Source organism: Theobroma umbraticum, unplaced genomic scaffold, assembly GCF_002168275.2.
Source record: "Theobroma umbraticum cultivar Fairchild unplaced genomic scaffold, ASM216827v3 scaffold_81.0, whole genome shotgun sequence".
Taxonomy (NCBI): domain Eukaryota; kingdom Viridiplantae; phylum Streptophyta; class Magnoliopsida; order Malvales; family Malvaceae; genus Theobroma; species Theobroma umbraticum.
The window spans coordinates 742,901-755,227 of record NW_018397268.1 but is presented as its reverse complement, the minus strand read 5'-3'; the positions used below and the strand labels follow the sequence as shown (position 1 = coordinate 755,227).

The window sequence follows — 12,327 nt, the reverse complement described above, 5'->3', positions numbered from 1 at the left end:
ACTTACAAAATCATTTTTAATTCTCTTTTTATTTCAATAATTTTTAACTTTCTAACCGTACCAACTTTTTTTTTCATAAATTTAATGTCAACAAACATTTTATAAAAAAATATGACCATAATTACATTCCATTGAAAAATGGGTACATTAAAATATATGCATAAAACTAATATTACAACTCTAACTTTAGATTTTTACTTAATTCTTCGGCGACCCGTAATCATAGATGACACTAATCTATAGTATTTCATATCTCAAGGTAACACTTTTTACCAACAATAGCTAAAGGTATGGGAAAATTTAGTTCATAGCTTTCATTTTCTTTCTTGATTATTGTTTGGAATATTGGATAGGATAGTTGGATAAGACAATGCAAACGTGTATCCCATTTTTCTTTTTCCATTTGGTGGGCGGATTGGCCATCAATGGATGTCAATGTGCAATGCTTGTATTAATTATTCTTCCCAATTTTTTCCCATATCTACTCCTTTCGTCCCATTTATAAAGATGATCTAACTTGTACTATATGGTAAAGATTCAATACTTTTTTAATTACTTTCTACACAAAGACAAAAGAGCCAAGAAAAACCCAATTCTTTCTAGGCATCTAGTTTTCTCTCTAGCCAAAGAAAAAAACTAAAAATTAACCTTTTTGAGTGGGAGGAGACACCTTTGCTTCACATGAACACTTCACTATATAGTTATAATTTTTCTATAAATTGGGTATATGCTAATTTTTTAAATTCCAACTCGGTTTTTTTAATGTAATGAATAATAGATAAATTTATTCGATTTTATTTTTTTAATAAAAGTAAAACACTATGAATGAAATTCAAGCTTTGACATAAGTCTTAAAAGAAAGATCAATGGAGAACACCTTTCCCATGTGAAATTCCATGTATAAACAGAATCAAAAACCATATGTTTCTTATTGTAAATTATATATTTAATTTGACCATGGAAATGTATACCTAAATTAGGGAATTCCCATTTTTTTTTCTTAGGTGGAGAGGCCAAGCAGCCAATTTTGTTTTTAATATAATTTGGTCAAAATCCAAATGGAAGGGGTTGATTATTTTTTTATTTTTCTAGAGAGATATCTTCCTTATTGGAGAAGTAGTCAAGCGAATTGCATAGGAAAGCCGCCTTTGGCCGGGCTAACAGTCAAATTTTCACCAAAACTCTTGGTTTCTAGATTGAAGGAGCAGGACAAACGCATGGTCCATGTGGCCTACACAAGAATCATCTGTCTGTCTCTAGGGGTAATTAAAAGAGATTAAGAAAAAATTGTTAATCAAGATTAAGGTTAAATTTATCACGACATTATAAGAGGTAAATTATAAATTTCTCACAATTTTGATATTTTTGATCTTAAAATTAATAAAATTGGAAGTATAAATTACAAAATTGAATGAAATTGAAGTGTACTAATGAAATTGAACATTGATTAATAATGTATCGCCAAATTCAACTTTAGTCCTGGATTAATTTTGTTAATCACTACATGATATTAAACCAATTAAATTAATCATGATCTGGTTGACTCAATAGTTATGAAAAGCACATAAGCAAGTTTGAGTTTGGTGAAAATCTATTGGAGTTTGCTTTTTAGGGGAATATCCCATTAGTTGCAAAATGAAAAGAGAAAGGATAATGGTGTAGGTAAAGAATTATTTGATTACAATTGGGTTGACTATGAATATTGGTTAGAATTAGGTTTGTTCATAGTGTTTTGGTGTAGTGTTTCCCCCCTTAATTACTGTCTTTTCCAAGCCAAAACTTTCTTAATATGCCTAATCTTCTATTAATTTTATATTTATTTTCTCTAATATTCTTTTTTCATTTTTAATAGGATGGTTTGAAATTTCATCCCAAGGGTCATGATAATTTTGGTGAGAAAGAAAAGCAACAAGGAAATATTAATCATCCAATGATTAATTTACAATATATGAAAAAAATTATATTAATGTTAATTACATCAGAAAATTTCCTCCAAAAAGTGTACAAGTACAAAAGGACAAAAACATTTCTTGAGAGAGAGTGTGAAAGTGAAACTTCCTCCAAAGCGTATTGATCACCCCGAACTTCAACGTGGTGTCAAAACTCTTTCAAAAACAAGTAAATTCTTGCCCTTGTTACTTAATCTATAAGTTGAAAAACCTAAATACTAGTAGCACAAAAAATTTAAGAAATCATACCAATGAAAATTAATCGTGTAAAAGAAGGGAAAGAAAATCCCATTTTGTACCGATAAAAAAACATCGTAGATGTAAAAAATTACGTGACAAGACGTTTAAAGTGAAATCAATTAAAATAAATATAATTAAAATTCAATTAAAACACATCTTAATCAATCTATATTTTTTAATTTATTTTGTGGGTCTATTCTAAGTAATGAAGTGAAACATTCTTCAAGCTTGCTCTAGAAAATACTATTATACTACAAAATGAAAATTGTGGCCAGTTTTTTGCCTTGTGAATGAAGTTTGAGAAGAGGCTAAGGCATGGATTGAGATGGCAGATGCCCACGTCTTACACACAGATAGAATAGGGTCCTTTTTTCCTATAGAAGATAATGGATTTTATTTTGATATATTTTATTGCTTTCTAGAAAGCAAGTGGGAATTTGCAATGGGGATTTGCATGAAATTGCCCCCATTGTTTCCTTGTTTGTATTTGCAACTTTTGCAAGGCTTACCACACACACCTTTTTAGCTTGAAAATTGACTCTAAGATTTATGTCACCTATGAAGTCATCCAAGATGTATATATTGATAGAATAATCTAGATTATTTTTTCGTGTTAATATATAATAATCTAGATTATGTCAACTTATTCATAAATCTCAAAAGTTAAGATATTTTTAATAATATAATGTATATTCACAATGTCTATTTAGATCTGATTATAAAATAATGAATTTATGAATTTTAGAAAATTGAAAGACTTGTAAATTGAAATTTAAAAAAGAAATATAATAATCAACTTGAACCCAAAAAACTTTATCTCACTTGTAGTTTATAAATCTCACTCTTTTTACTTATATCTTATCTATGTTTATGATTGAATGGTTTCTTCTTCCTGGTTCGGACCACCTAACCAGATCATTTCCCCCCAAAAAGAGCTGATTTAGATGCTAACAAGAAAGTAATAATGAAAATTAATTAATTTGGCCTTTTCTTGCTTCTTGGTCAAGCGTAAGGCCTGGATTCTTTTTACATAAAGAATAAAGGTTCCATTTGCCTTGCCCATGGCAAGATAAGGGCCATTGGAATATGATGTGTTTGTTTTTGACATAAATACTTTCTTGAAAAGCAAGTGAAGGACTTTATGACAGGTTTGCACAGTTTAGATTTGGGGTGTGGCAAAAAGATTGTAACACTAGTATCTTTAATACTTATGCAAAATTGGAGACAATTGGTTGTGTCACCAACAGGGGCTTATGAGTCACGCAAGATGTGACCTTCTAATTCAAGAGAAGTTTCTCACTTTGAAATTGATGAAGGTATTAGGGTCATTCCATGCCTTCCACCATGGGGGCTTCCACCATGGGGGGTTTTGACATTTTACGTTTAGATTTTTCTTGCCGGTGATTATCATAAAGGCAATGCCTTTAACTATGGTTAAAGCACAAAGCAAAGTCAAGAAAGATTTCTCCTTGATGAGATAACACCACGAATATCAGTCCAGGTCTGACTTGCTCCTTTCTCCTTCACTATTTTCCCCCATGGGAAATCCTTCACATTTTCTTCCAAGTTGCTTCACAGCAGGCAATAGAAAACTAGAAATAAGTAAGGGAAATGAAAAGCACGCAAGGATAGCAGCTCTTCCTGAGGAAATTTGCCGTCAGTTTTCTCCAACCGAGATCAAAGCTGCTACCAACAATTTTCATCGAAAGTCGCTTATCGGTAGACGTGATTTTGCATATCTGTACAAAGGGATTGTCGATGATGGAAACTTGGTTGTTGTCAAAGGCTGCCATCCAGATGCAGCACGAGTATTCATTAATCAGTTCCAAACCGAAGTGCAGTTGCTCTGCCAGCTGCGCCACCCACATCTCGTGTCTGTTATCGGGTACTGCAATGATAAGGACGAGATGATCCTTCTATACAAACTCATGAAAAACGTAACACTCCGTGATCATCTGTATGGTTGTAGTTATGATCCACTCCCATGGAAGCAAAGGCTAGAGATATGTATTGGTGCAGGTCGTGGATTACATTACCTTCACACTGAAGCAAAGCATGTGGTAATTCACCATGGCGTCAGTAGCAGAAATATTCTTTTGGACGACAAGTGGGTTAGTAAGCTTTCTCATTTCGGGTTGTCCTAGATGCGTTCACAACCTTCGTACAACACGTCAAAAGCTTTGGAAAAAATAGACTCAATAGTGAAGGGTACTTTCGGTTATTTGGATCCAGAGTATATCAACTGTCAACAATTTTCAGAAAAATGTGATGTATACTCCTTTGGGGTTGTTTTATTTGAAGTGTTGTGTGCTAGACCAGTCTTTGATCCAACATTGGACGAGGATGAAAATTTTCTAGTTCAATGGGTTCGTCGGTGCATACGCGAGGGAACACCATTTACGATATCATTGATCCATATCTGAAAGGGAGGATAGCTCCAGAGTGTTTCAAGATATTCCTGGACATCGCTTACCACTGCATCAGTTTTAAGGGAGATACACGGCCTGAGATGGGAGAAGTGGAGCTGATGCTAGAGCTTGCATTGGAGATGCAAGAGAAAGCAGATTCCGAACTGAAGAATGTTGATCCTCATGGTGAATGTGTGTATGGAGATGTATCATTTTCTATCCTTGTTTCTGACCACAGCTTGCTTGTAGACAGTATCAACAGTACATCAGAGTTTGAAGCCAAGGCAGGGGATTTGGATTCGAGCAGTACATCACTTACGTAGTGTTTGGAATGAAGAAAATGAGAACACATTTTTTATAATATATTTAATTAATTTACATTACAGTGACCATTGTAATATAAGATTACAATATAATTATATTACAGTCAAGGGATATAATGTGATTGCAGTTCAAAATCAATGCAATCACATTACATTGCACTCTGCAATGTTTGTAAAAATAATTTTATCCTTTAATTTTATTACCTTATTAAAAATAATTTATAATATTATAATTAAAATAAAATATATTAAAATAAAATATATAATATAATAATCAAAAATTAAAACAAAATAAAATATAAAAAATTAAAATTTATATAATATAGGTAAAATAAATTAAAATAAAATATATAATATAAAAAAATATATTAAAAAATGAAAATAAAATATATACAACTATAATAATAAATGAAAATAAAATATATGACATTACAAATATATTTAAGAGATCATATTATATAAAAATTAATAATAAAAAATATAAATATATTAAAAATAAAATATATAAAATTATTATAATAAATAAAAATAAAATAAATGACATTAAAAATATATTTAAGAGATGATATTATATAAAAATTAATAATAAAAAATATAAATATATTAAACTTATATTTTAATAATTATGAGTAATTTTAAAAATTAATATTATATTCTCAACAAAATATTTGTAAACCAAACACTACAATGTTATCTTTTCTACATTTTAATCATTATTTTATTTATATATCAAACACTACAATGTTATGTTCCCTACAATCACATTGCTTGCAATCACATTATTTGCAATTAGATTACCTATAATTACATTGCATTGTAAAATACCAAACGTCACCTTATATTTTTAAGAAATAATACTATTACTAAAAAAAGAAGAAGAAAATTGTGGCCGCTTTTTTGCCTTGTGAATGAAGCGTGAGAAGAGGCTAAGGCTTGGATCGAAGAGGATGGGGTCTTTCTTTTTATTTTTAGAATATGCTGGATTTTGTTTTGTATGTTTTATTGTTTTCTAGAATCAAGTGAGGATTTGCATGGAAATTGCCCCCATTTTTTCTCAATGGATGAATTCAGATTTTCCTAGAAATGTTAAGATTCAGGCTCCTTTTCATTCACCAAGGTGTTAATAACTAAAGAATTGATTTTTTTTTTATAAATAATATTCTAAATAGATGCGTTTCAACCTTTTAAACACAATAACTGGAGAAAAAGAAAGCTTGATATATATGGCCCATTAAGGAAAGATCAAGGGCTATAGCCCAGAAGGCCAGGTACTCTGGGCTAAGCCCCAAACAATGTCGATGACACGGAGCGTTTTGTCTACTCGAGGCGAAAGCCCGGAAAGCAAATTTGGTTGAATGGCCAAAGAAATGAAACGGCGCGTAATTGCTCTGCAAAACGGCGGAACTCTGAAGAAGGCAACTTTGGAGCGAAGAGCGTGAAGAAGTTTACCGGAATACTTCCTTCCAGAACAATTCAAAGAGAGTCCGGCGGTGAGAATTTGATTCTAACTCTGTTTGGTTACTTAGAAAAACCTGAGGAAAGTGAAAGAAGAACAAACTCTTTTGGGGCCTTTTCATGTTTGGTAAAGTTTACTAAAGAACTGCGCACGATTTCTTTGATAAAAGGCTTGAATGTCAAGAGAAAAGAATTTATATTGAAGAAAAAGAACGAAAAGTGTTTCACAAAATTTGGGTTCTTAAGGAAAAATTATTTTATTTTATTTTTCATGTTGATTGATTTTAGAGAAAGTTGTAGTTGAATGCTCACAGATGAAATATATTTGAAAAGAAAGAAACTTTGAGCAGGCAAACCTCAAATTTGAGTTAAATATAATATGTTTAATTCTTTTGTGTTAATATATAATAATTTAGATTATGTCCACGTATTCATTAATCTCAAAAGCTAAGATATTTCTAATAATATAATATGTATTCACGATGTCTATTTTGATACGATGATAAAATACTAAATTTATAATTTTTTGAAAAAACTTGTAAATTGAAGTCTATAAAACAAATATAATAATCGACTTGAACCAATATCTTTATCTGACTTGTAATTTATAATCTCACTTTTTTGGCTTATATCTTATCTATGTTTGTGATTGAATGGTTTCTTCTTCCTGGTTCGGACCACCTAACCAGATAATTCCCCCCCCAAAAGGAACTGAATTAGATGCAAACAAGAAAGTTATAATGAACATTAATTAATTTGTGGGCTCTTGGCCTTTTCTTGCTTCTTGGTCAAGTGTAAGGCCTGGATTGTTTTTGCATAAAGAGTCAAGGTTCCACTTGTCTTGCCCATGGCAAGATTAGGGCCATTGGAATATGATGTGTTTGATTTCGATATTAATACTTTGTTGAAAAGCAAGTGAAGGATTTTATGACAGGTTTGCACAGTTTAGATTTGGGGGGTGGCAAAAGGATTGGAGCACTAGTATCTTTAATAGTTGTGAAAATTGGTGACAATTGGTTGTATCACCCATAAGGGTTTATGCAAGATGTGATTGCGACCTTCTTTTAATTGAAGCGAAGTTTCTCATTATGAAATAGATGAAGGTATTAGGGTCATTCTATGACTTCTACGATGGGAGGTTTTTGACATTTTCGTATAGAATTTTCTCGATGGAGATGATCATGAAGGCACAGTCGTTAACTATGGTTAAATTAGTACATGATAGCGAAAAGCAAAGTCAACAAAGATTTCACCTTGCTGAGATAACACCAGAAATATCAATCCTGATCAGGACTTGCTGCTTCTTTCCTTCACTACTGACCCAATGGGAAATCCTTCACAGTTTTTCTCAGGTTGCTTCAAAGTCTTTATGGAAACAGGAGGCCATAGAAAATCAGAAACAAGTAAGGGGAAACAGGGTAGGACACAATATCCAGCAGCTCTTCCTGAGGAAATTTACCGTCATCGTCATTTTTCTCTACTCGAGATCAAAGCTGCTACCATCAACTTTCATCCAAACTTGCTTATCGTTAGAGGTGGTTCTGGACAGGTATACAAAGGGATTGTCGATGATGGAAACTTGGTTGCTGTCAAACGCTTGTATAAAGATGCAAAACCAATTGCAGAATCAACTACAAAACAAAGACTCAAGGAGTTTCAAAACGAAGTGCTGTTGCTCTGCCAGCTGCGCCACCAGCATCTCGTGTCTCTCATAGGGATCTGCAATGATAAGGACTAGATGATCCTTGTATACGAACTCATGAAAAACGGCACACTCCGTGAACATCTCTATGGTTCTGATTATGATCCACTCCCATGGAAGCAGAGGCTAGAGATATGCCTTGGCGCAGCTCGTGGATTACATTACCTTCATACTGGAACAAAGTATGCGGTGATTCACCGTGGCGTCAGTAGCTGAAATATTCTTTTGGACGACCAATGGGTAAGTAAGCTTTCTTACTTCGGGTTATCCAAGATGCGTCCTCATTCCTATTCTGACTCGCCAAAAGCTTTGAAAAACATAGACTCACGAATGGTGGGTGCTTTCGGTTATATGGATCCAGAGTATTCCCTTTATGGTATGCTTTCAGAAAAATGTGATGTGTACTCATTTGGGGTTGTTTTATTTGAGGTGTTGTGTGCTAGAAAGGTCTTTGATCTAAGCTTGGACGATATGAAGCAGATCTAGCTGATTGGGTCCGTCATTGCATAGCGAAGGAACCATTTATAATATCATCCATATCTTAAGGGGAGGATAGCTCCAGAGTGTTTCAAAACATTCGTGAACGCCGCTTATTGTTGTATCAATGAGATGGGTGAAGTGGAGCTCATGTTAAAGCTTGCATTGGAGATGCAAGAGAAAGCAGATTCCGAATTAATGGTGGATGATGATCCTCATGGTAAATGTATGTATAGAGAAGTATTATTTTGTATCCCTGTTTCTGACCACAGTTTCTGATATTGATACTAATTTAAAACACATGAATATAAATTTAAATAAGATTGGATTAAATCACATATTAATCAATCCATATTTCTTTTTTTTTTGTTTTGTTTTTGTGGGTCTATGCTAAGTGATAACCTGAAGCATTCTTCAAGCTTGCTCTAGAAAATATTACTACTTATGAATGAAGTATAAGGAGGCTAAGGGATGGATTGAGATGGAAGATCCACACAAAGACAAAAGAGTCAAGAAATTCCAATTCTCTATAGGCACCTACTTTTCTATAAATCGGGTATATTCTATAATTTTTCATTCAAAATTTGAAGTGATCTCTAATTTTTAATTTTAAATTTTTTTGATTTTTTAAAATCATTCATGTCTCACTTGATCTCGAAAAATGTTATATATGATTAGAAAAATAAATTTACTCAGATTTCTTTTTTATAAATATAGAACACTATGAACGAAATTTATGTCTTGACATAAATCTTAAGAAAGATCAATGGTGAACATTACCATGTCAAATTTCATATGTTTAAACAAAATTATACCATATTTTTTATTTATAAATTATATATTTAATTTGACCATATATATATTTTTGAAAAGTGGTTGTTATTTATTCGAACCAAAGCAAGTATGCCCAACCAAAGTCTTAGACTACGATGGTCAAAGACTTTATTGACATAAAACTCAAGCTTTGGTGGTGAAGTTCCTGTACAAATACAAAAGGCTTAACCTGCTCGGACAGGGCTTGCAGTAAAATTTTCACCAAAACTCCCACTTTCTTGATTGAGGGGAGCAGGACAAAGACATGGAACATGAAGCCTACACACTGGGATAACGAGATTAAGGTTAAATTTATCACTTCATGGGCTCATGAGGCATGCAAGATGTGGAGACCTTCCCTTAATTCAAGAGAAGTTTCTCACTTTGAAATTGATGAAGGTATTAGGGTCATTCCATGCCTTCTACGTTGGGGTTTTCTGACATTTTAAGTTTAGATTTTTCTAGACGGTGATGATCATGAAGGCAAACTCTTTAACTATGGTTTAAGTACATTAATGATAAAAGCAGCGTCAAGGAGATTTCTCCTCTATGAAATAAAACCACAAATATCAAATCTCTGTCCAGACTTGCTCCTTTCTCCCTTCTCCTTCACTACTTCCCCATGGGAAATCCTTTACGTTTTCTTCCAAGTTGCTTCACAGCAGGTGATAGAAAATCAGAAATAAGTAAGGGAAATGAAAAGCAGGCTAGGATACAACATCCAGCAGCTCTTCCTGAGGAAATTTGCCGTCAATTTTCTCTAACCGAGATCCAAGCTGCTACCAACAACTTCCATCCAAAATCTCTAATCGGTAAATATGGTTTTGGAAAGGTGTACAAAGGGATTGTCGATGGTGGAAACTTGGCTGCTATCAAACGCTTCAGTCCATTAACAGCATTAGGACCCGATGAGTGCCGAACAGAAGTGCAGTTGCTCTGCCAGCTGCGCCACGAACATCTCGTGTCTCTTCTCGGGTTCTGCAATGATAAGGACGGGATGATCCTTGTATGCAAATTCATGAGAAACGGGGCACTCCTTCATCATCTTTATGGTTCTGATTATAATCCACTCCCATGGAAGCGCAGGCTAAAGATATGCATTGGTGCGGCTCGTGGATTACATTACCTTCATACTGGAGTAAAGCATGCGGTAATTCATTGTGACGTCAATAGCGGCAATATTCTTTTGAACGACAAATGGGTGAGTAAGCTTTCTGATTTCACATTGTCCAAGGTGCGTTCACAACCTTCCTACTCTAGCACGTCAAAAGCTTTGAAAAAAATCGACTCACGATTGGTGGGTACGGCCAGCTATGTGGATCCAAAGCATAACAAGGGTTGTGAACTTTCAGAAAAATGCGATGTTTACTCATTTGGGGTTGTTTTATTTGAAGTGTTGTGTGCTAGACCAGTCGTTGATCCAACATTAGACGAGGATGAAAAATTTCTAGTTCATTGGGTTCGTCGGTGCATAGGCGAAGGAACCATTTACAATATCATTGATCCATATCTGATGGGGAGGATAGCTCCAGGATGTTTCAAGATATTCGTGGATATTGCCTATCGCTGTACCAGTGAGAAAGGAGATACACGGCCCGACGTGGGTGAAGTGGAGCTGATGCTAGAGCTTGCGTTGGAGATGCAAGAGAAAGCAGATTCCGAATTGGTGGATGTTGATCCTCATGGTAAATGCATGTACGGAGAAGTATCATTTTGTATTCCTGTTTCTGATCATAGTTTGTGATATTAATACTAATTTAAAATTGACTTAAAAGACATAATTTTTTAATTAATCAAAATAAGTCAATTATGAATATAAATTTAATTAAGATTAGATTATAAAATATAATAACAACTGAAATGAAAAATTCTCACTCTTTTATCTTTATTCCTAATCCTCTTTGATGTAACTAACATAGTTTATAAATCTCAATCTCTTTGTTCATATCTTAGCTATGATTGTGATGGATGGTTTCTTCTTCCTAAAACGGACACCTAACCAAATAATTTCTAAGAAAGAAAAAAAGAAGCAAAAAGAGCTGACATAGATGCAAACAAGAAAACAGAAATGGAAATTAATTTGTGGGCTCTAATTGGCGTTTTCTTGCTTCTTGGTGAATTGTAAGGCCTGGATTTTAATTTGCATAGAAGAATCGAAGTTCCACTCATTGGAGTTTGATGTCTTTGTCTTTGATATTAAAACTTTCTTGAAAAGCTTAGTGAGTGATCTTATGACAGGTTTGCACATTTCCAGATTGGGGGTGGCAAAAAGATTGTAACACAATTATTTTTTTGAAGTTGTGAAAATTGGAGACAAATTTTATTTTTTGAATAGTAATAATTATTTCATTCATAATAAACGATAATATGAGTATGGATTAAAGTCCGTTGATCTGAAATCAGCTTGAAACTCCTATAGGCATTATAAATAAATTTCAGTCTCAATATCATTCAAGATCAAGAACTCTGACAAAAAAAACAAAAGGAAAGAAAAGTCCCTAATCAGCAGGTGGCACCAAGGGCGGCTTGGGAGACAATTGACAACCAATTTTGTGTCACCTACACGCTACAGGGGCTTGCAAGGTATTAGGGTCATTTCATGTCTTCTATGATGGGGTTTTCTGACATTTTATGTTTCGAGTTTTCTTGCCGGTGATGACCATGAGGGCAGAGTCTTTAACTATGGTTAAAGTACATGAATGATTAAATCAAAGTCAAGCAAGGCTTCTCCTCGATGAGGTAACACCTCAAATATCAATCCAGATCCAGATCCAGATCCAGATCCAGACTTGCTTCTTTCTCCTTTCTCCTGCAGTAGTTTCCCCATGGGAAATCCTTCACATTTGCTTTCAGGTTTCTTCCAAGTCTTGACCAAAATAGCAGGCAATAGAAAATCAGAAATAAGGGAGGAAAATGAAAAGTACGCTAGGCTACAACATCCAGCAGCTCTTCCTGAGGAA

General features: G+C 33.7%; 3 pseudogenes; all 3 read left to right on the top strand.

Moving 5' to 3' along the window:
* The first annotated feature begins 3,522 nt into the window (after nt 1-3,522).
* LOC110425378 (receptor-like protein kinase FERONIA pseudogene) lies at nt 3,523-4,977 on the top strand (annotated as a pseudogene).
* A 2,541-nt stretch (nt 4,978-7,518) lies between these two features.
* Nucleotides 7,519-8,833, top strand: LOC149526602 (receptor-like protein kinase FERONIA pseudogene; annotated as a pseudogene).
* Nucleotides 8,834-9,975: 1,142 nt separating this feature from the next.
* LOC149526601 (receptor-like protein kinase FERONIA pseudogene) lies at nt 9,976-12,321 on the top strand (annotated as a pseudogene).
* The last annotated feature ends 6 nt before the right edge of the window (nt 12,322-12,327 follow it).